At 42.4% G+C, this 25,327-nt stretch overlaps 41 non-coding genes across 41 annotated transcripts; all 41 read right to left on the reverse strand.

Moving 5' to 3' along the window:
• Positions 1–274: 274 nt before the first annotated feature.
• TRNAC-GCA (transfer RNA cysteine (anticodon GCA)) lies at positions 275–346 on the reverse strand. Its single transcript has one exon. It is a non-coding gene; the product is annotated as a tRNA-Cys (tRNA).
• A 761-nt stretch (positions 347–1,107) lies between these two features.
• TRNAC-GCA (transfer RNA cysteine (anticodon GCA)) lies at positions 1,108–1,179 on the reverse strand. Its single transcript has one exon. It is a non-coding gene; the product is annotated as a tRNA-Cys (tRNA).
• Positions 1,180–1,748: 569 nt separating this feature from the next.
• Positions 1,749–1,820, reverse strand: TRNAC-GCA (transfer RNA cysteine (anticodon GCA)). The gene has a single exon. It is a non-coding gene; the product is annotated as a tRNA-Cys (tRNA).
• A 300-nt stretch (positions 1,821–2,120) lies between these two features.
• On the reverse strand, positions 2,121–2,192 carry TRNAC-GCA (transfer RNA cysteine (anticodon GCA)). Its single transcript has one exon. It is a non-coding gene; the product is annotated as a tRNA-Cys (tRNA).
• Positions 2,193–2,953: 761 nt separating this feature from the next.
• On the reverse strand, positions 2,954–3,025 carry TRNAC-GCA (transfer RNA cysteine (anticodon GCA)). The gene has a single exon. It is a non-coding gene; the product is annotated as a tRNA-Cys (tRNA).
• A 569-nt stretch (positions 3,026–3,594) lies between these two features.
• TRNAC-GCA (transfer RNA cysteine (anticodon GCA)) lies at positions 3,595–3,666 on the reverse strand. Its single transcript has one exon. It is a non-coding gene; the product is annotated as a tRNA-Cys (tRNA).
• Positions 3,667–3,966: 300 nt separating this feature from the next.
• Positions 3,967–4,038, reverse strand: TRNAC-GCA (transfer RNA cysteine (anticodon GCA)). The gene has a single exon. It is a non-coding gene; the product is annotated as a tRNA-Cys (tRNA).
• Positions 4,039–4,799: 761 nt separating this feature from the next.
• On the reverse strand, positions 4,800–4,871 carry TRNAC-GCA (transfer RNA cysteine (anticodon GCA)). The gene has a single exon. It is a non-coding gene; the product is annotated as a tRNA-Cys (tRNA).
• A 569-nt stretch (positions 4,872–5,440) lies between these two features.
• TRNAC-GCA (transfer RNA cysteine (anticodon GCA)) lies at positions 5,441–5,512 on the reverse strand. The gene has a single exon. It is a non-coding gene; the product is annotated as a tRNA-Cys (tRNA).
• A 300-nt stretch (positions 5,513–5,812) lies between these two features.
• TRNAC-GCA (transfer RNA cysteine (anticodon GCA)) lies at positions 5,813–5,884 on the reverse strand. The gene has a single exon. It is a non-coding gene; the product is annotated as a tRNA-Cys (tRNA).
• Positions 5,885–6,645: 761 nt separating this feature from the next.
• TRNAC-GCA (transfer RNA cysteine (anticodon GCA)) lies at positions 6,646–6,717 on the reverse strand. Its single transcript has one exon. It is a non-coding gene; the product is annotated as a tRNA-Cys (tRNA).
• Positions 6,718–7,286: 569 nt separating this feature from the next.
• On the reverse strand, positions 7,287–7,358 carry TRNAC-GCA (transfer RNA cysteine (anticodon GCA)). Its single transcript has one exon. It is a non-coding gene; the product is annotated as a tRNA-Cys (tRNA).
• Positions 7,359–7,658: 300 nt separating this feature from the next.
• Positions 7,659–7,730, reverse strand: TRNAC-GCA (transfer RNA cysteine (anticodon GCA)). The gene has a single exon. It is a non-coding gene; the product is annotated as a tRNA-Cys (tRNA).
• Positions 7,731–8,491: 761 nt separating this feature from the next.
• Positions 8,492–8,563, reverse strand: TRNAC-GCA (transfer RNA cysteine (anticodon GCA)). Its single transcript has one exon. It is a non-coding gene; the product is annotated as a tRNA-Cys (tRNA).
• A 569-nt stretch (positions 8,564–9,132) lies between these two features.
• On the reverse strand, positions 9,133–9,204 carry TRNAC-GCA (transfer RNA cysteine (anticodon GCA)). The gene has a single exon. It is a non-coding gene; the product is annotated as a tRNA-Cys (tRNA).
• Positions 9,205–9,504: 300 nt separating this feature from the next.
• TRNAC-GCA (transfer RNA cysteine (anticodon GCA)) lies at positions 9,505–9,576 on the reverse strand. Its single transcript has one exon. It is a non-coding gene; the product is annotated as a tRNA-Cys (tRNA).
• Positions 9,577–10,337: 761 nt separating this feature from the next.
• Positions 10,338–10,409, reverse strand: TRNAC-GCA (transfer RNA cysteine (anticodon GCA)). The gene has a single exon. It is a non-coding gene; the product is annotated as a tRNA-Cys (tRNA).
• Positions 10,410–10,978: 569 nt separating this feature from the next.
• TRNAC-GCA (transfer RNA cysteine (anticodon GCA)) lies at positions 10,979–11,050 on the reverse strand. Its single transcript has one exon. It is a non-coding gene; the product is annotated as a tRNA-Cys (tRNA).
• A 300-nt stretch (positions 11,051–11,350) lies between these two features.
• TRNAC-GCA (transfer RNA cysteine (anticodon GCA)) lies at positions 11,351–11,422 on the reverse strand. The gene has a single exon. It is a non-coding gene; the product is annotated as a tRNA-Cys (tRNA).
• Positions 11,423–12,183: 761 nt separating this feature from the next.
• On the reverse strand, positions 12,184–12,255 carry TRNAC-GCA (transfer RNA cysteine (anticodon GCA)). The gene has a single exon. It is a non-coding gene; the product is annotated as a tRNA-Cys (tRNA).
• A 559-nt stretch (positions 12,256–12,814) lies between these two features.
• Positions 12,815–12,886, reverse strand: TRNAC-GCA (transfer RNA cysteine (anticodon GCA)). Its single transcript has one exon. It is a non-coding gene; the product is annotated as a tRNA-Cys (tRNA).
• A 300-nt stretch (positions 12,887–13,186) lies between these two features.
• On the reverse strand, positions 13,187–13,258 carry TRNAC-GCA (transfer RNA cysteine (anticodon GCA)). The gene has a single exon. It is a non-coding gene; the product is annotated as a tRNA-Cys (tRNA).
• A 761-nt stretch (positions 13,259–14,019) lies between these two features.
• Positions 14,020–14,091, reverse strand: TRNAC-GCA (transfer RNA cysteine (anticodon GCA)). Its single transcript has one exon. It is a non-coding gene; the product is annotated as a tRNA-Cys (tRNA).
• A 569-nt stretch (positions 14,092–14,660) lies between these two features.
• On the reverse strand, positions 14,661–14,732 carry TRNAC-GCA (transfer RNA cysteine (anticodon GCA)). Its single transcript has one exon. It is a non-coding gene; the product is annotated as a tRNA-Cys (tRNA).
• A 300-nt stretch (positions 14,733–15,032) lies between these two features.
• On the reverse strand, positions 15,033–15,104 carry TRNAC-GCA (transfer RNA cysteine (anticodon GCA)). Its single transcript has one exon. It is a non-coding gene; the product is annotated as a tRNA-Cys (tRNA).
• A 761-nt stretch (positions 15,105–15,865) lies between these two features.
• Positions 15,866–15,937, reverse strand: TRNAC-GCA (transfer RNA cysteine (anticodon GCA)). The gene has a single exon. It is a non-coding gene; the product is annotated as a tRNA-Cys (tRNA).
• A 569-nt stretch (positions 15,938–16,506) lies between these two features.
• On the reverse strand, positions 16,507–16,578 carry TRNAC-GCA (transfer RNA cysteine (anticodon GCA)). Its single transcript has one exon. It is a non-coding gene; the product is annotated as a tRNA-Cys (tRNA).
• Positions 16,579–16,878: 300 nt separating this feature from the next.
• TRNAC-GCA (transfer RNA cysteine (anticodon GCA)) lies at positions 16,879–16,950 on the reverse strand. The gene has a single exon. It is a non-coding gene; the product is annotated as a tRNA-Cys (tRNA).
• A 761-nt stretch (positions 16,951–17,711) lies between these two features.
• Positions 17,712–17,783, reverse strand: TRNAC-GCA (transfer RNA cysteine (anticodon GCA)). The gene has a single exon. It is a non-coding gene; the product is annotated as a tRNA-Cys (tRNA).
• A 569-nt stretch (positions 17,784–18,352) lies between these two features.
• On the reverse strand, positions 18,353–18,424 carry TRNAC-GCA (transfer RNA cysteine (anticodon GCA)). Its single transcript has one exon. It is a non-coding gene; the product is annotated as a tRNA-Cys (tRNA).
• Positions 18,425–18,724: 300 nt separating this feature from the next.
• Positions 18,725–18,796, reverse strand: TRNAC-GCA (transfer RNA cysteine (anticodon GCA)). Its single transcript has one exon. It is a non-coding gene; the product is annotated as a tRNA-Cys (tRNA).
• A 761-nt stretch (positions 18,797–19,557) lies between these two features.
• Positions 19,558–19,629, reverse strand: TRNAC-GCA (transfer RNA cysteine (anticodon GCA)). Its single transcript has one exon. It is a non-coding gene; the product is annotated as a tRNA-Cys (tRNA).
• A 568-nt stretch (positions 19,630–20,197) lies between these two features.
• TRNAC-GCA (transfer RNA cysteine (anticodon GCA)) lies at positions 20,198–20,269 on the reverse strand. The gene has a single exon. It is a non-coding gene; the product is annotated as a tRNA-Cys (tRNA).
• Positions 20,270–20,569: 300 nt separating this feature from the next.
• Positions 20,570–20,641, reverse strand: TRNAC-GCA (transfer RNA cysteine (anticodon GCA)). The gene has a single exon. It is a non-coding gene; the product is annotated as a tRNA-Cys (tRNA).
• Positions 20,642–21,402: 761 nt separating this feature from the next.
• TRNAC-GCA (transfer RNA cysteine (anticodon GCA)) lies at positions 21,403–21,474 on the reverse strand. Its single transcript has one exon. It is a non-coding gene; the product is annotated as a tRNA-Cys (tRNA).
• A 569-nt stretch (positions 21,475–22,043) lies between these two features.
• On the reverse strand, positions 22,044–22,115 carry TRNAC-GCA (transfer RNA cysteine (anticodon GCA)). The gene has a single exon. It is a non-coding gene; the product is annotated as a tRNA-Cys (tRNA).
• Positions 22,116–22,415: 300 nt separating this feature from the next.
• TRNAC-GCA (transfer RNA cysteine (anticodon GCA)) lies at positions 22,416–22,487 on the reverse strand. The gene has a single exon. It is a non-coding gene; the product is annotated as a tRNA-Cys (tRNA).
• Positions 22,488–23,248: 761 nt separating this feature from the next.
• Positions 23,249–23,320, reverse strand: TRNAC-GCA (transfer RNA cysteine (anticodon GCA)). The gene has a single exon. It is a non-coding gene; the product is annotated as a tRNA-Cys (tRNA).
• Positions 23,321–23,889: 569 nt separating this feature from the next.
• On the reverse strand, positions 23,890–23,961 carry TRNAC-GCA (transfer RNA cysteine (anticodon GCA)). Its single transcript has one exon. It is a non-coding gene; the product is annotated as a tRNA-Cys (tRNA).
• Positions 23,962–24,261: 300 nt separating this feature from the next.
• Positions 24,262–24,333, reverse strand: TRNAC-GCA (transfer RNA cysteine (anticodon GCA)). The gene has a single exon. It is a non-coding gene; the product is annotated as a tRNA-Cys (tRNA).
• A 761-nt stretch (positions 24,334–25,094) lies between these two features.
• TRNAC-GCA (transfer RNA cysteine (anticodon GCA)) lies at positions 25,095–25,166 on the reverse strand. The gene has a single exon. It is a non-coding gene; the product is annotated as a tRNA-Cys (tRNA).
• Between the last annotated feature and the right edge of the window lie 161 nt (positions 25,167–25,327).

Below are 25,327 nucleotides of genomic sequence, written 5' to 3' on the forward strand. Positions count from 1 at the left end.
AAATGATACAATGACTTGAACCTTGGCCTGCACAGCTGCATAGCAGAGGCATATTTGGAAAGTGCACAAGAATTACTACACTATACTGGGATTAGGTTAATAACAAACTTTCTGCTGTCAGACTCCCTTTAACTTCTCTAGAATTTTACATATGACAAATGTGTTCCCACTGTTGCAGTCGAGTTAATTCATTTTTACATAATAGCATCATCTATTCGTAGTCGTTAAACCATCGACACAACGGTTTTTAAAAGCTTCAAGTGAAGCTCGAACAAGGGGGCACTCGGATTTGAACCAAGGACCTCTTGATCTGCAGTCAAATGCTCTCCCACTGAGCTATACCCCCAACCTTAGGACACTGAGATCGCGAGAAATGTGTAGCCCAAAATACTACCATTAAACGATAGTACTTGACCCAAAGAAAAAGCCCTCGTCTATTTACATGGATGGGGAAATGGAAGTGCTATAAATTTTGGTATGTGATGAAAGAGAAAAATTCAAGAAATGTCTCCCAGCGAGAATTTGAAAAGGCGCGAGTACAACAGAACTCAGGGCCAGTCGAAATTGGGTATACAGAGGGAAAGAGGGAGGGACGAAGGGCAGCACGTTACGGTGGGAGATGTACCTCTTTGGAGCAACCGGAATGCCCTGGTCGATCCAAAGAGCTCACTTGCATATTGTCAAAAGCGGAGATATCTGGGCAACGGAGACACCCTGGGCTAGGGAGACACCCTAACCCTTCTATCTGCCGGACTAAGCTGATCTGCTGGCTTTCATGACAGACTCCATTTCATGTGTCTTCAACTTTACTGCATTATTACAAGCACTTGAAATGTCCCGAAGAGACTTATATTGACAAATCTCTTTTTCACTTTTCTAATCTTCAAATGAACTTCATAGATGAAAAAATTTTCCTTTATTGACATGATAGAATCATGATTTCCAAAATATTTGCCATGGGCTCCTAACGGTTAATTCTAAAAAATCGCCAAAGGATGGCAAGTGCGACCATGCCTAGAGAAGTATAATGTCATTTAGCATTTTCATGATATCATTAGCAGGTTAAAACCAAAAGACATTTTTAAATCTTCAACCCAAACTTGCACAAGGGGGCACTCGGATTTGAACCGAGGACCTCTTGATCTGCAGTCAAATGCTCTACCACTGAGCTATACCCCCCAAGTACACCAGCAGAGCTTTCTAGCCAGTCTGCCTGCTTGCTGACACATAAAGGGCGTTTCTCAGCAGCAAATTTGCTATAAATATAATGAAAGTACCTTGCTGTGGGGCTTCTTCAGTTTCCCAATATGCCTCTGTTCTTCAGCTTTGGAGCCCCATTTTCAAGTAAGTGGCAGTTTTATTCATATGAAAGCGAGGGGAAAAGTGCATTGGGGGCGGCTCTTGGCTTGACTGGGCTTTGGTCTCAGCATTAGATTCCCAGGCAAAGCACTTTCGTCTCATTTTTATCTGCAGAAAATCATACATGTCCTTGAAAACTGGTCTGCGAAGCTGCATAGCAGAGACATAAGTGGAAAGTGCACGAGCACCACTACACTATACTGTATGTAGGTTTATGATAAATCTTCTGCTAATAGGCTCAATTTAACCTCTCTAGCACTTTATAAACAGGATACCTGTTCTCACTGCTGCAGTCGTGCTAATTCATTTTTACATAACACCTTTGTCTATTCGCAATCCTTAAACTACCCACACAAAGGTTTATCAAACCGTCAAGAGAAACTAGCACAAGGGGGCACTCGGATTTGAACCGAGGACCTCTTGATCTGCAGTCAAATGCACTACCGCTGAGCTATACCCCCAATCCACAACAAATTGCATGTGAATGAAATGATACAATGACTTGAACCTTGGCCTGCACAGCTGCATAGCAGAGGCATATTTGGAAAGTGCACAAGAATTACTACACTATACTGGGATTAGGTTAATAACAAACTTTCTGCTGTCAGACTCCCTTTAACTTCTCTAGAATTTTACATATGACAAATGTGTTCCCACTGTTGCAGTCGAGTTAATTCATTTTTACACAATAGCATCATCTATTCGTAGTCGTTAAACCATCGACACAACGGTTTTTAAAAGCTTCAAGTGAAGCTCAAACAAGGGGGCACTCGGATTTGAACCAAGGACCTCTTGATCTGCAGTCAAATGCTCTCCCACTGAGCTATACCCCCAACCTTAGGACACTGAGATCGCGAGAAATGTGTACCCCAAAATACTACCATTAGACGATAGTACTTGACCCAAAGAAAAAGCCCTCGTCTATTTACATGGATGGGGAAATGGAAGTGCTATAAATTTTGGTATGTGATGAAAGAGAAAAATTCAAGAAATGTCTCCCAGCGAGAATTTGAAAAGGGGCGAGTACAACAGAACTCAGGGCCAGTCGAAATTGGGTATACAGAGGGAAAGAGGGAGGGACGAAGGGCAGCACGTTACGGTGGGAGATGTACCTCTTTGGAGCAACCGGAATGCCCTGGTCGATCCGAAGAGCTCACTTGCATATTGTCAAAAGCGGAGATATCTGGGCAACGGAGACACCCTGGGCTAGGGAGACACCCTAACCCTTCTATCTGCCGGACTAAGCTGATCTGCTGGCTTTCATGACAGACTCCATTTCATGTGTCTTCAACTTTACTGCATTATTACAAGCACTTGAAATGTCCCGAAGAGACTTATATTGACAAATCTCTTTTTCACTTTTCTAATCTTCAAATGAACTTCATAGATGAAAAAATTCTCCTTTATTGACATGATAGAATCATGATTTCCAAAATATTTGCCATGGGCTCCTAACGGTTAATTCTAAAAAATCGCCAAAGGATGGCAAGTGCGACCATGCCTAGAGAAGTATCATGTCATTTAGCATTTTCATGATATCATTAGCAGGTTAAAACCAAAAGACGTTTTTAAATCTTCAACCCAAACTTGAACAATGGGGCACTCGGATTTGAGCCGAGGACCTCTTGATCTGCAGTCAAATGCTCTACCACTGAGCTATACCCCCCAAGTACACCAGCAGAGCTTTCTAGCCAGTCTGCCTGCTTGCTGACACATAAAGGGCGTTTCTCAGCAGCAAATTTGCTATAAATATAATGAAAGTACCTTGCTGTGGGGCTTCTTCAGTTTCCAAATATGCCTCTGTTCTTCAGCTTTGGAGCCCCATTTTCAAGTAAGTGGCAGTTTTATTCATATGAAAGCGAGGGGAAAAGTGCATTGGGGGCGGCTCTTGGCTTGACTGGGCTTTGGTCTCAGCATTAGATTCCCAGGCAAAGCACTTTCGTCTCATTTTTATCTGCAGAAAATCATACATGTCCTTGAAAACTGGTCTGCGAAGCTGCATAGCAGAGACATAAGTGGAAAGTGCACGAGCACCACTACACTATACTGTAAGTAGGTTTATGATAAATCTTCTGCTAATAGGCTCAATTTAACCTCTCTAGCACTTTATAAACAGGATACCTGTTCTCACTGCTGCAGTCATGCTAATTCATTTTTACATAACACCTTTGTCTATTCGCAATCCTTAAACTACCCACACAAAGGTTTATCAAACCGTCAAGAGAAACTAGCACAAGGGGGCACTCGGATTTGAACCGAGGACCTCTTGATCTGCAGTCAAATGCTCTACCGCTGAGCTATACCCCCAACCCACAACAAATTGCATGTGAATGAAATGATACAATGACTTGAACCTTGGCCTGCACAGCTGCATAGCAGAGGCATATTTGGAAAGTGCACAAGAATTACTACACTATACTGGGATTAGGTTAATAACAAACTTTCTGCTGTCAGACTCCCTTTAACTTCTCTAGAATTTTACATATGACAAATGTGTTCCCACTGTTGCAGTCGAGTTAATTCATTTTTACATAATAGCATCATCTATTCGTAGTCGTTAAACCATCGACACAACGGTTTTTAAAAGCTTCAAGTGAAGCTCGAACAAGGGGGCACTCGGATTTGAACCAAGGACCTCTTGATCTGCAGTCAAATGCTCTCCCACTGAGCTATACCCCCAACCTTAGGACACTGAGATCGCGAGAAATGTGTACCCCAAAATACTACCATTAAACGATAGTACTTGACCCAAAGAAAAAGCCCTCGTCTATTTACATGGATGGGGAAATGGAAGTGCTATAAATTTTGGTATGTGATGGAAGAGAAAAATTCAAGAAATGTCTCCCAGCGAGAATTTGAAAAGGCGCGAGTACAACAGATCTCAGGGCCAGTCGAAATTGGGTATACAGAGGGAAAGAGGGAGGGACGAAGGGCAGCACGTTACGGTGGGAGATGTACCTCTTTGGACTAACCGGAATGCCCTGGTCGATCCGAAGAGCTCACTTGCATATTGTCAAAAGCGGAGATATCTTTGCAACGGAGACACCCTGGGCTAGGGAGACACCCTAACCCTTCTATCTGCCGGATTAAGCTGATCTGCTGGCTTTCATGACAGACTCCATTTCATGTGTCTTCAACTTTACTGCATTATTACAAGCACTTGAAATGTCCCGAAGAGACTTATATTGACAAATCTCTTTTTCACTTTTCTAATCTTCAAATGAACTTCATAGATGAAAAAATTCTCCTTTATTGACATGATAGAATCATGATTTCCAAAATATTTGCCATGGGCTCCTAACGGTTAATTCTAAAAAATCGCCAAAGGATGGCAAGTGCGACCATGCCTAGAGAAGTATCATGTCATTTAGCATTTTCATGATATCATTAGCAGGTTAAAACCAAAAGACATTTTTAAATCTTCAACCCAAACTTGCACAAGGGGGCACTCGGATTTGAACCGAGGACCTCTTGATCTGCAGTCAAATGCTCTACCACTGAGCTATACCCCCCAAGTACACCAGCAGAGCTTTCTAGCCAGTCTGCCTGCTTGCTGACACATAAAGGGCGTTTCTCAGCAGCAAATTTGCTATAAATATAATGAAAGTACCTTGCTGTGGGGCTTCTTCAGTTTCCAAATATGCCTCTGTTCTTCAGCTTTGGAGCACCATTTTCAAGTAAGTGGCAGTTTTATTCATATGAAAGCGAGGGGAAAAGTGCATTGGGGGCGGCTCTTGGCTTGACTGGGCTTTGGTCTCAGCATTAGATTTCCAGGCAAAGCACTTTCGTCTCATTTTTATCTGCAGAAAATCATACATGTCCTTGAAAACTGGTCTGCGAAGCTGCATAGCAGAGACATAAGTGGAAAGTGCACGAGCACCACTACACTATACTGTAAGTAGGTTTATGATAAATCTTCTGCTAATAGGCTCAATTTAACCTCTCTAGCACTTTATAAACAGGATACCTGTTCTCACTGCTGCAGTCGTGCTAATTTATTTTTACATAACACCTTTGTCTATTCGCAATCCGTAAACTACCCACACAAAGGTTTATCAAACCGTCAAGAGGAACTAGCACAAGGGGGCACTCGGATTTGAACCGAGGACCTCTTGATCTGCAGTCAAATGCTCTACCGCTGAGCTATACCCCCAATCCACAACAAATTGCATGTGAATGAAATGATACAATGACTTGAACCTTGGCCTGCACAGCTGCATAGCAGAGGCATATTTGGAAAGTGCACAAGAATTACTACATTATACTGGGATTAGGTTAATAACAAACTTTCTGCTGTCAGACTCCCTTTAACTTCTCTAGAATTTTACATATGACAAATGTGTTCCCACTGTTGCAGTCGAGTTAATTCATTTTTACATAATAGCATCATCTATTCGTAGTCGTTAAACCATCGACACAACGGTTTTTAAAAGCTTCAAGTGAAGCTCGAACAAGGGGGCACTCGGATTTGAACCAAGGACCTCTTGATCTGCAGTCAAATGCTCTCCCACTGAGCTATACCCCCAACCTTAGGACACTGAGATCGCGAGAAATGTGTAGCCCAAAATACTACCATTAAACTATAGTACTTGACCCAAAGAAAAAGCCCTCGTCTATTTACATGGATGGGGAAACGGAAGTGCTATAAATTTTGGTATGTGATGAAAGAGAAAAATTCAAGAAATGTCTCCCAGCGAGAATTTGAAAAGGCGCGAGTACAACAGATCTCAGGGCCAGTCGAAATTGGGTATACAGAGGGAAAGAGGGATGGACGAAGGGCAGCACGTTACGGTGGGAGATGTACCTCTTTGGAGCAACCGGAATGCCCTGGTCGATCCGAAGTGCTCACTTGCATATTGTCAAAAGCGGAGATATCTTTGCAACGGAGACACCCTGGGCTAGGGAGACACCCTAACCCTTCTATCTGCCGGACTAAGCTGATCTGCTGGCTTTCATGACAGACTCCATTTCATGTGTCTTCAACTTTACTGCATTATTACAAGCACTTGAAATGTCCCGAAGAGACTTATATTGACAAATCTCTTTTTCACTTTTCTAATCTTCAAATGAACTTCATAGATGAAAAAATTCTCCTTTATTGACATGATAGAATCATGATTTCCAAAATATTTGCCATGGGCTCCTAACGGTTAATTCTAAAAAATCGCCAAAGGATGGCAAGTGCGACCATGCCTAGAGAAGTATCATGTCATTTAGCATTTTCATGATATCATTAGCAGGTTAAAACCAAAAGACATTTTTAAATCTTCAACCCAAACTTGCACAAGGGGGCACTCGGATTTGAACCGAGGACCTCTTGATCTGCAGTCAAATGCTCTACCACTGAGCTATACCCCCCAAGTACACCAGCAGAGCTTTCTAGCCAGTCTGCCTGCTTGCTGACACATAAAGGGCGTTTCTCAGCAGCAAATTTGCTATAAATATAATGAAAGTACCTTGCTGTGGGGCTTCTTCAGTTTCCAAATATGCCTCTGTTCTTCAGCTTTGGAGCCCCATTTTCAAGTAAGTGGCAGTTTTATTCATATGAAAGCGAGGGAAAAAGTGCATTGGGGGCGGCTCTTGGCTTGACTGGGCTTTGGTCTCAGCATTAGATTTCCAGGCAAAGCACTTTCGTCTCATTTTTATCTGCAGAAAATCATACATGTCCTTGAAAACTGGTCTGCGAAGCTGCATAGCAGAGACATAAGTGGAAAGTGCACGAGCACCACTACACTATACTGTAAGTAGGTTTATGATAAATCTTCTGCTAATAGGCTCAATTTAACCTCTCTAGCACTTTATAAACAGGATACCTGTTCTCACTGCTGCAGTCGTGCTAATTCATTTTTACATAACACCTTTGTCTATTCGCAATCCTTAAACTACCCACACAAAGGTTTATCAAACCGACAAGAGAAACTAGCACAAGGAGGCACTCGGATTTGAACTGAGGACCTCTTGATCTGCAGTCAAAAGCTCTACCGCTGAGCTATACCCCCAATCCACAACAAATTGCATGTGAATGAAATGATACAATGACTTGAACCTTGGCCTGCACAGCTGCATAGCAGAGGCATATTTGGAAAGTGCACAAGAATTACTACACTATACTGGGATTAGGTTAATAACAAACTTTCTGCTGTCAGACTCCCTTTAACTTCTCTAGAATTTTACACATGACAAATGTGTTCCCACTGTTGCAGTCGAGTTAATTCATTTTTACATAATAGCATCATCTATTCGTAGTCGTTAAACCATCGACACAACGGTTTTTAAAAGCTTCAAGTGAAGCTCGAACAAGGGGGCACTCGGATTTGAACCAAGGACCTCTTGATCTGCAGTCAAATGCTCTCCCACTGAGCTATACCCCCAACCTTAGGACACAGAGATCGCGAGAAATGTGTACCCCAAAATACTGCCATTTAACGATACTACTTGACCCAAAGAAAAAGCCCTCGTCTATTTACATGGATGGGGAAATGGAAGTGCTATAAATTTTGGTATGTGATGAAAAAGAAAAATTCAAGATATGTCTCCCAGCGAGAATTTGAAAAGGGGCGAGTACAACAGAACTCAGGGCCAGTCGAAATTGGGTATACAGAGGGAAAGAGGGAGGGACGAAGGGCAGCACGTTACGGTGGGAGATGTACCTCTTTGGACTAACCGGAATGCCCTGGTCGATCCGAAGAGCTCACTTGCATATTGTCAAAAGCGGAGATATCTGGGCAACGGAGACACCCTGGGCTAGGGAGACACCCTAACCCTTCTATCTGCCGGACTAAGCTGATCTGCTGGCTTTCATGACAGACTCCATTTCATGTGTCTTCAACTTTACTGCATTATTACAAGCACTTGAAATGTCCCGAAGAGACTTATATTGACAAATCTCTTTTTCACTTTTCTAATCTTGAAATGAACTTCATAGATGAAAAAATTCTCCTTTATTGACATGATAGAATCATGATTTCCAAAATATTTGCCATGGGCTCCTAACGGTTAATTCTAAAAAATCGCCAAAGGATGGCAAGTGCGACCATGCCTAGAGAAGTATCATGTCATTTAGCATTTTCATGATATCATTAGCAGGTTAAAACCAAAAGACATTTTTAAATCTTCAACCCAAACTTGCACAAGGGGGCACTCGGATTTGAACCGAGGACCTCTTGATCTGCAGTCAAATGCTCTACCACTGAGCTATACCCCCCAAGTACACCAGCAGAGCTTTCTAGCCAGTCTGCCTGCTTGCTGACACATAAAGGGCGTTTCTCAGCAGCAAATTTGCTATAAATATAATGAAAGTACCTTGCTGTGGGGCTTCTTCAGTTTCCAAATATGCCTCTGTTCTTCAGCTTTGGAGCCCCATTTTCAAGTAAGTGGCAGTTTTATTCATATGAAAGCGAGGGGAAAAGTGCATTGGGGGCGGCTCTTGGCTTGACTGGGCTTTGGTCTCAGCATTAGATTCCCAGGCAAAGCACTTTCGTCTCATTTTTATCTGCAGAAAATCATACATGTCCTTGAAAACTGGTCTGCGAAGCTGCATAGCAGAGACATAAGTGGAAAGTGCACGAGCACCACTACACTATACTGTAAGTAGGTTTATGATAATTCTTCTGCTAATAGGCTCAATTTAACCTCTCTAGCACTTTATAAACAGGATACCTGTTCTCACTGCTGCAGTCGTGCTAATTCATTTTTACATAACACCTTTGTCTATTCGCAATCCTTAAACTACCCACACAAAGGTTTATCAAACCGTCAAGAGAAACTAGCACAAGTGGGCACTCGGATTTGAACCGAGGACCTCTTGATCTGCAGTCAAATGCTCTACCGCTGAGCTATACCCCCAATCCACAACAAATTGCATGTGAATAAAATGATACAATGACTTGAACCTTGGCCTGCACAGCTGCATAGCAGAGGCATATTTGGAAAGTGCACAAGAATTACTACACTATACTGGGATTAGGTTAATAACAAACTTTCTGCTGTCAGACTCCCTTTAACTTCTCTAGAATTTTACATATGACAAATGTGTTCCCACTGTTGCAGTCGAGTTAATTCATTTTTACATAATAGCATCATCTATTCGTAGTCGTTAAACCATCGACACAACGGTTTTTAAAAGCTTCAAGTGAAGCTCGAACAAGGGGGCACTCGGATTTGAACCAAGGACCTCTTGATCTGCAGTCAAATGCTCTCCCACTGAGCTATACCCCCAACCTTAGGACACTGAGATCGCGAGAAATGTGTAGCCCAAAATACTACCATTAAACGATAGTACTTGACCCAAAGAAAAAGCCCTCGTCTATTTACATGGATGGGGAAATGGAAGTGCTATAAATTTTGGTATGTGATGAAAGAGAAAAATTCAAGAAATGTCTCCCAGCGAGAATTTGAAAAGGCGCGAGTACAACAGATCTCAGGGCCAGTCGAAATTGGGTATACAGAGGGAAAGAGGGATGGACGAAGGGCAGCACGTTACGGTGGGAGATGTACCTCTTTGGAGCAACCGGAATGCCCTGGTCGATCCGAAGTGCTCACTTGCATATTGTCAAAAGCGGAGATATCTTTGCAACGGTGACACCCTGGGCTAGGGAGACACCCTAACCCTTCTATCTGCCGGACTAAGCTGATCTGCTGGCTTTCATGACAGACTCCATTTCATGTGTCTTCAACTTTACTGCATTATTACAAGCACTTGAAATGTCCCGAAGAGACTTATATTGACAAATCTCTTTTTCACTTTTCTAATCTTCAAATGAACTTCATAGATGAAAAAATTCTCCTTTATTGACATGATAGAATCATGATTTCCAAAATATTTGCCATGGGCTCCTAACGGTTAATTCTAAAAAATCGCCAAAGGATGGCAAGTGCGACCATGCCTAGAGAAGTATCATGTCATTTAGCATTTTCATGATATCATTAGCAGGTTAAAACCAAAAGACATTTTTAAATCTTCAACCCAAACTTGCACAAGGGGGCACTCGGATTTGAACCGAGGACCTCTTGATTTGCAGTCAAATGCTCTACCACTGAGCTATACCCCCCAAGTACACCAGCAGAGCTTTCTAGCCAGTCTGCCTGCTTGCTGACACATAAAGGGCGTTTCTCAGCAGCAAATTTGCTATAAATATAATGAAAGTACCTTGCTGTGGGGCTTCTTCAGTTTCCAAATATGCCTCTGTTCTTCAGCTTTGGAGCCCCATTTTCAAGTAAGTGGCAGTTTTATTCATATGAAAGCGAGGGGAAAAGTGCATTGGGGGCGGCTCTTGGCTTGACTGGGCTTTGGTCTCAGCATTAGATTCCCAGGCAAAGCACTTTCGTCTCATTTTTATCTGCAGAAAATCATACATGTCCTTGAAAACTGGTCTGCGAAGCTGCATAGCAGAGACATAAGTGGAAAGTGCACGAGCACCACTACACTATACTGTAAGTAGGTTTATGATAAATCTTCTGCTAATAGGCTCAATTTAACCTCTCTAGCACTTTATAAACAGGATACCTGTTCTCACTGCTGCAGTCGTGCTAATTCATTTTTACATAACACCTTTGTCTATTCGCAATCCTTAAACTACCCACACAAAGGTTTATCAAACCGTCAAGAGGAACTAGCACAAGGGGGCACTCGGATTTGAACTGAGGACCTCTTGATCTGCAGTCAAATGCTCTACCGCTGAGCTATACCCCCAATCCACAACAAATTGCATGTGAATGAAATGATACAATGACTTGAACCTTGGCCTGCACAGCTGCATAGCAGAGGCATATTTGGAAAGTGCACAAGAATTACTACACTATACTAGGATTAGGTTAATAACAAACTTTCTGCTGTCAGACTCCCTTTAACTTCTCTAGAATTTTACATATGACAAATGTGTTCCCACTGTTGCAGTCGAGTTAATTCATTTTTACATAATAGCATCATCTATTCGTAGTCGTTAAACCATCGACACAACGGTTTTTAAAAGCTTCAAGTGAAGCTCGAACAAGGGGGCACTCGGATTTGAACCAAGGACCTCTTGATCTGCAGTCAAATGCTCTCCCACTGAGCTATACCCCCAACCTTAGGACACTGAGATCGCGAGAAATGTGTAGCCCAAAATACTACCATTAAACGATAGTACTTGACCCAAAGAAAAAGCCCTCGTCTATTTACATGGATGGGGAAACGGAAGTGCTATAAATTTTGGTATGTGATGAAAGAGAAAAATTCAAGAAATGTCTCCCAGCGAGAATTTGAAAAGGCGCGAGTACAACAGAACTCAGGGCCAGTCGAAATTGGGTATACAGAGGGAAAGAGGGAGGGACGAAGGGCAGCACGTTACGGTGGGAGATGTACCTCTTTGGAGCAACCGGAATGCCCTGGTCGATCCGAAGTGCTCACTTGCATATTGTCAAAAGCGGAGATATCTTTGCAACGGAGACACCCTGGGCTAGGGAGACACCCTAACCCTTCTATCTGCCGGACTAAGCTGATCTGCTGGCTTTCATGACAGACTCCATTTCATGTGTCTTCAACTTTACTGCATTATTACAAGCACTTGAAATGTCCCGAAGAGACTTATATTGACAAATCTCTTTTTCACTTTTCTAATCTTCAAATGAACTTCATAGATGAAAAAATTCTCCTTTATTGACATGATAGAATCATGATTTCCAAAATATTTGCCATGGGCTCCTAACGGTTAATTCTAAAAAATCGCCAAAGGATGGCAAGTGCGACCATGCCTAGTGAAGTATCATGTCATTTAGCATTTTCATGATATCATTAGCAGGTTAAAACCAAAAGACATTTTTAAATCTTCAACCCAAACTTGCACAAGGGGGCACTCGGATTTGAACCGAGGACCTCTTGATCTGCAGTCAAATGCTCTACCACTGAGCTATACCCCCCAAGTACACCAGCAGAGCTTTATAGCCAGTCTGCCTGCTTGCTGACACATAAAGGGCGTTTCTCAGCAGCAAATTTGCTATAAATATAATGAAAGTACCTTGCTGTGGGGCTTCTTCAGTTTCCAAATATGCCTCTGTTCTTCAGCTTTGGAGCCCCATTTTCAAGTAAGTGGCAGTTTTATTCATATGAAAGCGAGGGGAAAAGTGCATTGGGGGCGGCTCTTGGCTTTGGTCTCAGCATTAGATTCCCAGGCAAAGCACTTTCGTCTCATTTTTATCTGCAGAAAATCATACATGTCCTTGAAAACTGGTCTGCGAAGCTGCATAGCAGAGACATAAGTGGAAAGTGCACGAGCACCACTACACTATACTGTAAGTAGGTTTATGATAAATCTTCTGCTAATAGGCTCAATTTAACCTCTCTAGCACTTTATAAACAGGATACCTGTTCTCACTGCTGCAGTCGTGCTAATTCATTTTTACATAACACCTTTGTCTATTCGCAATCCTTAAACTACCCACACAAAGGTTTATCAAACCGACAAGAGAAACTAGCACAAGGGGGCACTCGGATTTGAACCGAGGACCTCTTGATCTGCAGTCAAATGCTCTACCGCTGAGCTATACCCCCAATCCACAACAAATTGCATGTGAATGAAATGATACAATGACTTGAACCTTGGCCTGCACAGCTGCATAGCAGAGGCATATTTGGAAAGTGCACAAGAATTACTACACTATACTGGGATTAGGTTAATAACAAACTTTCTGCTGTCAGACTCCCTTTAACTTCTCTAGAATTTTACACATGACAAATGTGTTCCCACTGTTGCAGTCGAGTTAATTCATTTTTACATAATAGCATCATCTATTCGTAGTCGTTAAACCATCGACACAACGGTTTTTAAAAGCTTCAAGTGAAGCTCGAACAAGGGGGCACTCGGATTTGAACCCAGGACCTCTTGATCTGCAGTCAAATGCTCTCCCACTGAGCTATACCCCCAACCTTAGGACACTGAGATCGCGAGAAATGTGTAGCCCAAAATACTACCATTAAACGATAGTACTTGACCCAAAGAAAAAGCCCTCGTCTATTTACATGGATGGGGAAATGGAAGTGCTATAAATTTTGGTATGTGATGAAAGAGAAAAATTCAAGAAATGTCTCCCAGCGAGTATTTGAAAAGGCGCGAGTACAACAGATCTCAGGGCCAGTCGAAATTGGGTATACAGAGGGAAAGAGGGAGGGACGAAGGGCAGCACGTTACGGTGGGAGATGTACCTCTTTGGAGCAACCGGAATGCCCTGGTCGATCCGAAGTGCTCACTTGCATATTGTCAAAAGCGGAGATATCTTTGCAACGGAGACACCCTGGGCTAGGGAGACACCCTAACCCTTCTATCTGCCGGACTAAGCTGATCTGCTGGCTTTCATGACAGACTCCATTTCATGTGTCTTCAACTTTACTGCATTATTACAAGCACTTGAAATGTCCCGAAGAGACTTATATTGACAAATCTCTTTTTCACTTTTCTAATCTTCAAATGAACTTCATAGATGAAAAAATTCTCCTTTATTGACATGATAGAATCATGATTTCCAAAATATTTGCCATGGGCTCCTAACGGTTAATTCTAAAAAATCGCCAAAGGATGGCAAGTGCGACCATGCCTAGAGAAGTATCATGTCATTTAGCATTTTCATGATATCATTAGCAGGTTAAAACCAAAAGACATTTTTAAATCTTCAACCCAAACTTGCACAAGGGGGCACTCGGATTTGAACCGAGGACCTCTTGATCTGCAGTCAAATGCTCTACCACTGAGCTATACCCCCCAAGTACACCAGCAGAGCTTTCTAGCCAGTCTGCCTGCTTGCTGACACATAAAGGGCGTTTCTCAGCAGCAAATTTGCTATAAATATAATGAAAGTACCTTGCTGTGGGGCTTCTTCAGTTTCCAAATATGCCTCTGTTCTTCAGCTTTGGAGCCCCATTTTCAAGTAAGTGGCAGTTTTATTCATATGAAAGCGAGGGGAAAAGTGCATTGGGGGCGGCTCTTGGCTTGACTGGGCTTTGGTCTCAGCATTAGATTTCCAGGCAAAGCACTTTCGTCTCATTTTTATCTGCAGAAAATCATACATGTCCTTGAAAACTGGTCTGCGAAGCTGCATAGCAGAGACATAAGTGGAAAGTGCACGAGCACCACTACACTATACTGTAAGTAGGTTTATGATAAATCTTCTGCTAATAGGCTCAATTTAACCTCTCTAGCACTTAATAAACAGGATACCTGTTCTCACTGCTGCAGTCGTGCTAATTCATTTTTACATAACACCTTTGTCTATTCGCAATCCTTAAACTACCCACACAAAGGTTTATCAAACAGTCAACAGAAATTAGCACAAGGGGGCACTCAGATTTGAACCGAGGACCTCTTGATCTGCAGTCAAAGGCTCTACCGCTGAGCTATACCCCCAAACCACAACAAATTGCATGTGAATGAAATGATACAATGACTTGAACCTTGGCCTGCACAGCTGCATAGCAGAGGCATATTTGGAAAGTGCACAAGAATTACTACACTATACTGGGATTAGGTTAATAACAAACTTTCTGCTGTCAGACTCCCTTTAACTTCTCTAGAATTTTACATATGACAAATGTGTTCCCACTGTTGCAGTCGAGTTAATTCATTTTTACATAATAGCATCATCTATTCGTAGTCGTTAAACCATCGACACAACGGTTTTTAAAAGCTTCAAGTGAAGCTCGAACAAGGGGGCACTCGGATTTGAACCAAGGACCTCTTGATCTGCAGTCAAATGCTCTCCCACTGAGCTATACCCCCAACCTTAGGACACTGAGATCGCGAGAAATGTGTAGCCCAAAATACTACCATTAAACGATAGTACTTGACCCAAAGAAAAAGCCCTCGTCTATTTACATGGATGGGGAAATGGAAGTGCTATAAATTTTGGTATGTGATGAAAGAGAAAAATTCAAGATATGTCTCCCAGCGAGAATTTGAAAAGGCGCGAGTACAACAGAACTCAGGGCCAGTCGAAATTGGGTATACAGAGGGAAAGAGGGAGGGACGAAGGGCAGCACGTTACGGTGGGAGATGTACCTCTTTGGAGCAACCGGAATGCCCTGGTCGATCCGAAGAGCTCACTTGCATATTGTCAAAAGCGGAGATATCTGGGCAACGGAGACACCCTGGGCTAGGGAGACACCCTAACCCTTCTATCTGCCGGACTAAGCTGATCTGCTGGCTTTCATGACAGACTCCATTTCATGTGTCTTCAACTTTACTGCATTATTACAAGCACTTGAAATGTCCCGAAGAGACTTATATTGACAAATCTCTTTTTCACTTTTCTAATCTTCAAATGAACTTCATAGATGAAAAAATTCTCCTTTATTGACATGATAGAATCATGATTTCCAAAATATTTGCCATGGGCTCCTAACGGTTAATTCTAAAAAATCGCCAAAGGATGGCAAGTGCGACCATGCCTAGAGAAGTATCATGTCATTTAGCATTTTCATGATATCATTAGCAGGTTAAAACCAAAAGACATTTTTAAATCTTCAACCCAAACTTGCACAAGGGGGCACTCGGATTTGAGCCGAAGATCTCTTGATCTGCAGTCAAATGCTCTACCACTGAGCTATACCCCCCAAGTACACCAGCAGAGCTTTCTAGCCAGTCTGCCTGCTTGCTGACACATAAAGGGCGTTTCTCAGCAGCAAATTTGCTATAAATATAATGAAAGTACCTTGCTGTGGGGCTTCTTCAGTTTCCAAATATGCCTCTGTTCTTCAGCTTTGGAGCCCCATTTTCAAGTAAGTGGCAGTTTTATTCATATGAAAGCGAGGGGAAAAGTGCATTGGGGGCGGCTCTTGGCTTGACTGGGCTTTGGTCTCAGCATTAGATTCCCAGGCAAAGCACTTTCGTCTCATTTTTATCTGCAGAAAATCATACATGTCCTTGAAAACTGGTCTGCGAAGCTGCATAGCAGAGACATAAGTGGAAAGTGCACGAGCACCACTACACTATACTGTAAGTAGGTTTATGATAAATCTTCTGCTAATAGGCTCAATTTAACCTCTCTAGCACTTTATAAACAGGATACCTGTTCTCACTGCTGCAGTCGTGCTAATTCATTTTTACATAACACCTTTGTCTATTCGCAATCCTTAAACTACCCACACAAAGGTTTATCAAACCGACAAGAGAAACTAGCACAAGGGGGCACTCGGATTTGAACCGAGGACCTCTTGATCTGCAGTCAAATGCACTACCGCTGAGCTATACCCCCAATCCACAGCAAATTGCATGTGAATGAAATGATACAATGACTTGAACCTTGGCCTGCACAGCTGCATAGCAGAGGCATATTTGGAAAGTGCACAAGAATTACTACACTATACTGGGATTAGGTTAATAACAAACTTTCTGCTGTCAGACTCCCTTTAACTTCTCTAGAATTTTACATATGACAAATGTGTTCCCACTGTTGCAGTCGAGTTAATTCATTTTTACATAATAGCATCATCTATTCCTAGTCGTTAAACCATCGACACAACGGTTTTTAAAAGCTTCAAGTGAAGCTCGAACAAGGGGGCACTCGGATTTGAACCAAGGACCTCTTGATCTGCAGTCAAATGCTCTCCCACTGAGCTATACCCCCAACCTTGGGACACAGAGATCGCGAGAAATGTGTACCCCAAAATACTACCATTTAACGATAGTACTTGACCCAAAGAAAAAGCCCTCGTCTATTTACATGGATGGGGAAATGGAAGTGCTATAAATTTTGGTATGTGATGAAAAAGAAAAATTCAAGATATGTCTCCCAGCGAGAATTTGAAAAGGCGCGAGTACAACAGAACTCAGGGCCAGTCGAAATTGGGTATACAGAGGGAAAGAGGGAGGGACGAAGGGCAGCACGTTACGGTGGGAGATGTACCTCTTTGGAGCAACCGGAATGCCCTGGTCGATCCGAAGAGCTCACTTGCATATTGTCAAAAGCGGAGATATCTGGGCAACGGAGACACCCTGGGCTAGGGAGACACCCTAACCCTTCTATCTGCCGGACTAAGCTGATCTGCTGGCTTTCATGACAGACTCCATTTCATGTGTCTTCAACTTTACTGCATTATTACAAGCACTTGAAATGTCCCGAAGAGACTTATATTGACAAATCTCTTTTTCACTTTTCTAATCTTCAAATGAACTTCATAGATGAAAAAATTCTCCTTTATTGACATGATAGAATCATGATTTCCAAAATATTTGCCATGGGCTCCTAACGGTTAATTCTAAAAAATCGCCAAAGGATGGCAAGTGCGACCATGCCTAGAGAAGTATCATGTCATTTAGCATTTTCATGATATCATTAGCAGGTTAAAACCAAAAGACATTTTTAAATCTTCAACCCAAACTTGCACAAGGGGGCACTCGGATTTGAACCGAGGACCTCTTGATCTGCAGTCAAATGCTCTACCACTGAGCTATACCCCCCAAGTACACCAGCAGAGCTTTATAGCCAGTCTGCCTGCTTGCTGACACATAAAGGGCGTTTCTCAGCAGCAAATTTGCTATAAATATAATGAAAGTACCTTGCTGTGGGGCTTCTTCAGTTTCCAAATATGCCTCTGTTCTTCAGCTTTGGAGCCCCATTTTCAAGTAAGTGGCAGTTTTATTCATATGAAAGCGAGGGGAAAAGTGCATTGGGGGCGGCTCTTGGCTTGACTGGGCTTTGGTCTCAGCATTAGATTCCCAGGCAAAGCACTTTCGTCTCATTTTTATCTGCAGAAAATCATACATGTCCTTGAAAACTGGTCTGCGAAGCTGCATAGCAGAGACATAAGTGGAAAGTGCACGAGCACCACTACACTATACTGTAAGTAGGTTTATGATAAATCTTCTGCTAATAGGCTCAATTTAACCTCTCTAGCACTTTATAAACAGGATATCTGTTCTCACTGCTGCAGTCGTGCTAATTCATTTTTACATAACACCTTTGTCTATTCGCAATCCTTAAACTACCCACACAAAGGTTTATCAAACCGTCAAGAGAAATTAGCACAAGGGGGCACTCGGATTTGAACCGAGGACCTCTTGATCTGCAGTCAAATGCACTACCGCTGAGCTATACCCCCAATCCACAACAAATTGCATGTGAATGAAATGATACAATGACTTGAACCTTGGCCTGCACAGCTGCATAGCAGAGGCATATTTGGAAAGTGCACAAGAATTACTACACTATACTGGGATTAGGTTAATAACAAACTTTCTGCTGTCAGACTCCCTTTAACTTCTCTAGAATTTTACATATGACAAATGTGTTCCCACTGTTGCAGTCGAGTTAATTAATTTTTACATAATAGCATCATCTATTCGTAGTCGTTAAACCATCGACACAACGGTTTTTAAAAGCTTCAAGTGAAGCTCGAACAAGGGGGCACTCGGATCTGAACCAAGGACCTCTTGATCTGCAGTCAAATGCTCTCCCACTGAGCTATACCCCCAACCTTAGGACACAGAGATCGCGAGAAATGTGTACCCCAAAATACTACCATTTAACGATAGTACTTGACCCAAAGAAAAAGCCCTCGTCTATTTACATGGATGGGGAAATGGAAGTGCTATAAATTTTGGTATGTGATGAAAAAGAAAAATTCAAGATATGTCTCCCAGCGAGAATTTGAAAAGGCGCGAGTACAACAGAACTCAGGGCCAGTCGAAATTGGGTATACAGAGGGAAAGAGGGAGGGACGAAGGGCAGCACGTTACGGTGGGAGATGTACCTCTTTGGAGCAACCGGAATGCCCTGGTCGATCCGAAGAGCTCACTTGCATATTGTCAAAAGCGGAGATATCTGGGCAACGGAGACACCCTGGGCTAGGGAGACACCCTAACCCTTCTATCTGCCGGACTAAGCTGATCTGCTGGCTTTCATGACAGACTCCATTTCATGTGTCTTCAACTTTACTGCATTATTACAAGCACTTGAAATGTCCCGAAGAGACTTATATTGACAAATCTCTTTTTCACTTTTCTAATCTTCAAATGAACTTCATAGATGAAAAAATTCTCCTTTATTGACATGATAGAATCATGATTTCCAAAATATTTGCCATGGGCTCCTAACGGTTAATTCTAAAAAATCGCCAAAGGATGGCAAGTGCGACCATGCCTAGAGAAGTATCATGTCATTTAGCATTTTCATGATATCATTAGCAGGTTAAAACCAAAAGACATTTTTAAATCTTCAACCCAAACTTGCACAAGGGGGCACTCGGATTTGAACCGAGGACCTCTTGATCTGCAGTCAAATGCTCTACCACTGAGCTATACCCCCCAAGTACACCAGCAGAGCTTTATAGCCAGTCTGCCTGCTTGCTGACACATAAAGGGCGTTTCTCAGCAGCAAATTTGCTATAAATATAATGAAAGTACCTTGCTGTGGGGCTTCTTCAGTTTCCAAATATGCCTCTGTTCTTCAGCTTTGGAGCCCCATTTTCAAGTAAGTGGCAGTTTTATTCATATGAAAGCGAGGGGAAAAGTGCATTGGGGCGGCTCTTGGCTTGACTGGGCTTTGGTCTCAGCATTAAATTCCCAGGCAAAGCACTTTCGTCTCATTTTTATCTGCAGAAAATCATACATGTCCTTGAAAACTGGTCTGCGAAGCTGCATAGCAGAGACATAAGTGGAAAGTGCACGAGCACCACTACACTATACTGTAAGTAGGTTTATGATAAATCTTCTGCTAATAGGCTCAATTTAACCTCTCTAGCACTTTATAAACAGGATACCTGTTCTCACTGCTGCAGTCGTGCTAATTCATTTTTACATAACACCTTTGTCTATTCGCAATCCTTAAACTACCCACACAAAGGTTTATCAAACCGACAAGAGAAACTAGCACAAGGGGGCACTCGGATTTGAACCGAGGACCTCTTGATCTGCAGTCTAATGCTCTACCGCTGAGCTATACCCCAAATCCACAACAAATTGCATGTGAATGAAATGATACAATGACTTGAACCTTGGCCTGCACAGCTGCATAGCAGAGGCATATTTGGAAAGTGCACAAGAATTACTACACTATACTGGGATTAGGTTAATAACAAACTTTCTGCTGTCAGACTCCCTTTAACTTCTCTAGAATTTTACACATGACAAATGTGTTCCCACTGTTGCAGTCGAGTTAATTCATTTTTACATAATAGCATCATCTATTCGTAGTCGTTAAACCATCGACACAACGGTTTTTAAAAGATTCAAGTGAAGCTCGAACAAGGGGGCACTCGGATTTGAACCAAGGACCTCTTGATCTGCAGTCAAATGCTCTCCCACTGATCTATACCCCCAACCTTAGGACACTGAGATCGCGAGAAATGTGTAGCCCAAAATACTACCATTTAACGATAGTACTTGACCCAAAGAAAAAGCCCTCGTCTATTTACATGGATGGGGAAATGGAAGTGCTATAAATTTTGGTATGTGATGAAAAAGAAAAATTCAAGATATGTCTCCCAGCGAGAATTTGAAAAGGCGCGAGTACAACAGAACTCAGGGCCAGTCGAAATTGGGTATACAGAGGGAAAGAGGGAGGGACGAAGGGCAGCACGTTACGGTGGGAGATGTACCTCTTTGGAGCAACCGGAATGCCCTGGTCGATCCGAAGAGCTCACTTGCATATTGTCAAAAGCGGAGATATCTGGGCAACGGAGACACCCTGGGCTAGGGAGACACCCTAACCCTTCTATCTGCCGGACTAAGCTGATCTGCTGGCTTTCATGACAGACTCCATTTCATGTGTCTTCAACTTTACTGCATTATTACAAGCACTTGAAATGTCCCGAAGAGACTTATATTGACAAATCTCTTTTTCACTTTTCTAATCTTCAAATGAACTTCATAGATGAAAAAATTCTCCTTTATTGACATGATAGAATCATGATTTCCAAAATATTTGCCATGGGCTCCTAACGGTTAATTCTAAAAAGTCGCCAAAGGATGGCAAGTGCGACCATGCCTAGAGAAGTATCATGTCATTTAGCATTTTCATGATATCATTAGCAGGTTAAAACCAAAAGACATTTTTAAATCTTCAACCCAAACTTGCACAAGGGGGCACTCGGATTTGAACCGAGGACCTCTTGATCTGCAGTCAAATGCTCTACCACTGAGCTATACCCCCCAAGTACACCAGCAGAGCTTTCTAGCCAGTCTGCCTGCTTGCTGACACATAAAGGGCGTTTCTCAGCAGCAAATTTGCTATAAATATAATGAAAGTACCTTGCTGTGGGGCTTCTTCAGTTTCCAAATATGCCTCTGTTCTTCAGCTTTGGAGCCCCATTTTCAAGTAAGTGGCAGTTTTATTCATATGAAAGCGAGGGGAAAAGTGCATTGGGGGCGGCTCTTGGCTTGACTGGGCTTTGGTCTCAGCATTAGATTCCCAGGCAAAGCACTTTCGTCTCATTTTTATCTGCAGAAAATCATACATGTCCTTGAAAACTGGTCTGCGAAGCTGCATAGCAGAGACATAAGTGGAAAGTGCACGAGCACCACTACACTATACTGTAAGTAGGTTTATGATAAATCTTCTGCTAATAGGCTCAATTTACCCTCTCTAGCACTTTATAAACAGGATACCTGTTCTCACTGCTGCAGTCGTGCTAATTCATTTTTACATAACACCTTTGTCTATTCGCAATCCTTAAACTACCCACACAAAGGTTTATCAAACCGTCAAGAGAAATTAGCACAAGGGGGCACTCGGATTTGAACCGAGGACCTCTTGATCTGCAGTCAAAGGCTCTACCGCTGAGCTATACCCCCAATCCACAACAAATTGCATGTGAATGAAATGATACAATGACTTGAACCTTGGCCTGCACAGCTGCATAGCAGAGGCATATTTGGAAAGTGCACAAGAATTACTACACTATACTGGGATTAGGTTAATAACAAACTTTCTGCTGTCAGACTCCCTTTAACTTCTCTAGAATTTTACATATGACAAATGTGTTCCCACTGTTGCAGTCGAGTTAATTCATTTTTACATAATAGCATCATTTATTCGTAGTCGTTAAACCATCGACACAACGGTTTTTAAAAGCTTCAAGTGAAGCTCGAACAAGGGGGCACTTGGATTTGAACCAAGGACCTCTTGATCTGCAGTCAAATGCTCTCCCACTGAGCTATACCTCGAACCTTAGGACACTGAGATCGCGAGAAATGTGTAGCCCAAAATACTACCATTAAACGATAGTACTTGACCCAAAGAAAAAGCCCTCGTCTATTTACATGGATGGGGAAATGGAAGTGCTATAAATTTTGGTATGTGATGAAAGAGAAAAATTCAAGAAATGTCTCCCAGCGAGAATTTGAAAAGGCGTGAGTACAACAGAACTCAGGGCCAGTCGAAATTGGGTATACAGAGGGAAAGAGGGAGGGACGAAGGGCAGCACGTTACGGTGGGAGATGTACCTCTTTGGAGCAACCGGAATGCCCTGGTCGATCCGAAGAGCTCACTTGCATATTGTCAAAAGCGGAGATATCTGGGCAACGGAGACACCCTGGGCTAGGGAGACACCCTAACCCTTCTATCTGCCGGACTAAGCTGATCTGCTGGCTTTCATGACAGACTCCATTTCATGTGTCTTCAACTTTACTGCATTATTACAAGCACTTGAAATGTCCCGAAGAGACTTATATTGACAAATCTCTTTTTCACTTTTCTAATCTTCAAATGAACTTCATAGATGAAAAAATTCTCCTTTATTGACATGATAGAATCATGATTTCCAAAATATTTGCCATGGGCTCCTAACGGTTAATTCTAAAAAATCGCCAAAGGATGGCAAGTGCGACCATGCCTAGAGAAGTATCATGTCATTTAGCATTTTCATGATATCATTAGCAGGTTAAAACCAAAAGACATTTTTAAATCTTCAACCCAAACTTGCACAAGGGGGCACTCGGATTTGAACTGAGGACCTCTTGATCTGCAGTCAAATGCTCTACCACTGAGCTATACCCCCCAAGTACACCAGCAGAGCTTTATAGCCAGTCTGCCTGCTTGCTGACACATAAAGGGCGTTTCTCAGCAGCAAATTTGCTATAAATATAATGAAAGTACCTTGCTGTGGGGCTTCTTCAGTTTCCAAATATGCCTCTGTTCTTCAGCTTTGGAGCCCCATTTTCAAGTAAGTGGCAGTTTTATTCATATGAAAGCGAGGGGAAAAGTGCATTGGGGGCGGCTCTTGGCTTGACTGGGCTTTGGTCTCAGCATTAGATTCCCAGGCAAAGCACTTTCGTCTCATTTTTATCTGCAGAAAATCATACATGTCCTTGAAAACTGGTCTGCGAAGCTGCATAGCAGAGACATAAGTGGAAAGTGCACGAGCACCACTACACTATACTGTAAGTAGGTTTATGATAAATCTTCTGCTAATAGGCTCAATTTAACCTCTCTAGCACTTTATAAACAGGATACCTGTTCTCACTGCTGCAGTCGTGCTAATTCATTTTTACATAACACCTTTGTCTATTCGCAATCCTTAAACTACCCACACAAAGGTTTATCAAACCGACAAGAGAAACTAGCACAAGGGGGCACCCGGATTTGAACCGAGGACCTCTTGATCTGCAGTCAAATGCTCTACCGCTGAGCTATACCCCCAATCCACAACAAATTGCATGTGAATGAAATGATACAATGACTTGAACCTTGGCCTGCACAGCTGCATAGCAGAGGCATATTTGGAAAGTGCACAAGAATTACTACACTATACTGGGATTAGGTTAATAACAAACTTTCTGCTGTCAGACTCCCTTTAACTTCTCTAGAATTTTACATATGACAAATGTGTTCCCACTGTTGCAGTCGAGTTAATTCATTTTTACATAATAGCATCATCTATTCGTAGTCGTTAAACCATCGACACAACGGTTTTTAAAAGCTTCAAGTGAAGCTCGAACAAGGGGGCACTCGGATTTGAACCAAGGACCTCTTGATCTGCAGTCAAATGCTCTCCCACTGAGCTATACCCCCAACCTTAGGACACTGAGATCGCGAGAAATGTGTACCCGAAAATACTACCATTTAACGATAGTACTTGACCCAAAGAAAAAGCCCTCGTCTATTTACATGGATGGGGAAATGGAAGTGCTATAAATTTTGGTATGTGATGAAAAAGAAAAATTCAAGATATGTCTCCCAGCGAGAATTTGAAAAGGCGCGAGTACAACAGAACTCAGGGCCAGTCGAAATTGGGTATACAGAGGGAAAGAGGGAGGGACGAAGGGCAGCACGTTACGGTGGGAGATGTACCTCTTTGGAGCAACCGGAATGCCCTGGTCGATCCGAAGAGCTCACTTGCATATTGTCAAAAGCGGAGATATCTGGGCAACGGAGACACCCTGGGCTAGGGAGACACCCTAACCCTTCTATCTGTCGGACTAAGCTGATCTGCTGGCTTTCATGACAGACTCCATTTCATGTGTCTTCAACTTTACTGCATTATTACAAGCACTTGAAATGTCCCGAAGAGACTTATATTGACAAATCTCTTTTTCACTTTTCTAATCTTCAAATGAACTTCATAGATGAAAAAATTCTCCTTTATTGACATGATAGAATCATGATTTCCAAAATATTTGCCATGGGCTCCTAACGGTTAATTCTAAAAAATCGCCAAAGGATGGCAAGTGCGACCATGCCTAGAGAAGTATCATGTCATTTAGCATTTTCATGATATCATTAGAAGGTTAAAACCAAAAGACATTTTTAAATCTTCAACCCAAACTTGCACAAGGGGGCACTCGGATTTGAACCGAGGACCTCTTGATCTGCAGTCAAATGCTCTACCACTGAGCTATACCCCCCAAGTACACCAGCAGAGCTTTCTAGCCAGTCTGCCTGCTTGCTGACACATAAAGGGCGTTTCTCAGCAGCAAATTTGCTATAAATATAATGAAAGTACCTTGCTGTGGGGCTTCTTCAGTTTCCAAATATGCCTCTGTTCTTCAGCTTTGGAGCCCCATTT

The sequence above is a fragment of the Leptodactylus fuscus genome, chromosome 1, assembly GCF_031893055.1.
Source record: "Leptodactylus fuscus isolate aLepFus1 chromosome 1, aLepFus1.hap2, whole genome shotgun sequence".
NCBI classification, from domain to species: Eukaryota; Metazoa; Chordata; class Amphibia; order Anura; family Leptodactylidae; genus Leptodactylus; species Leptodactylus fuscus.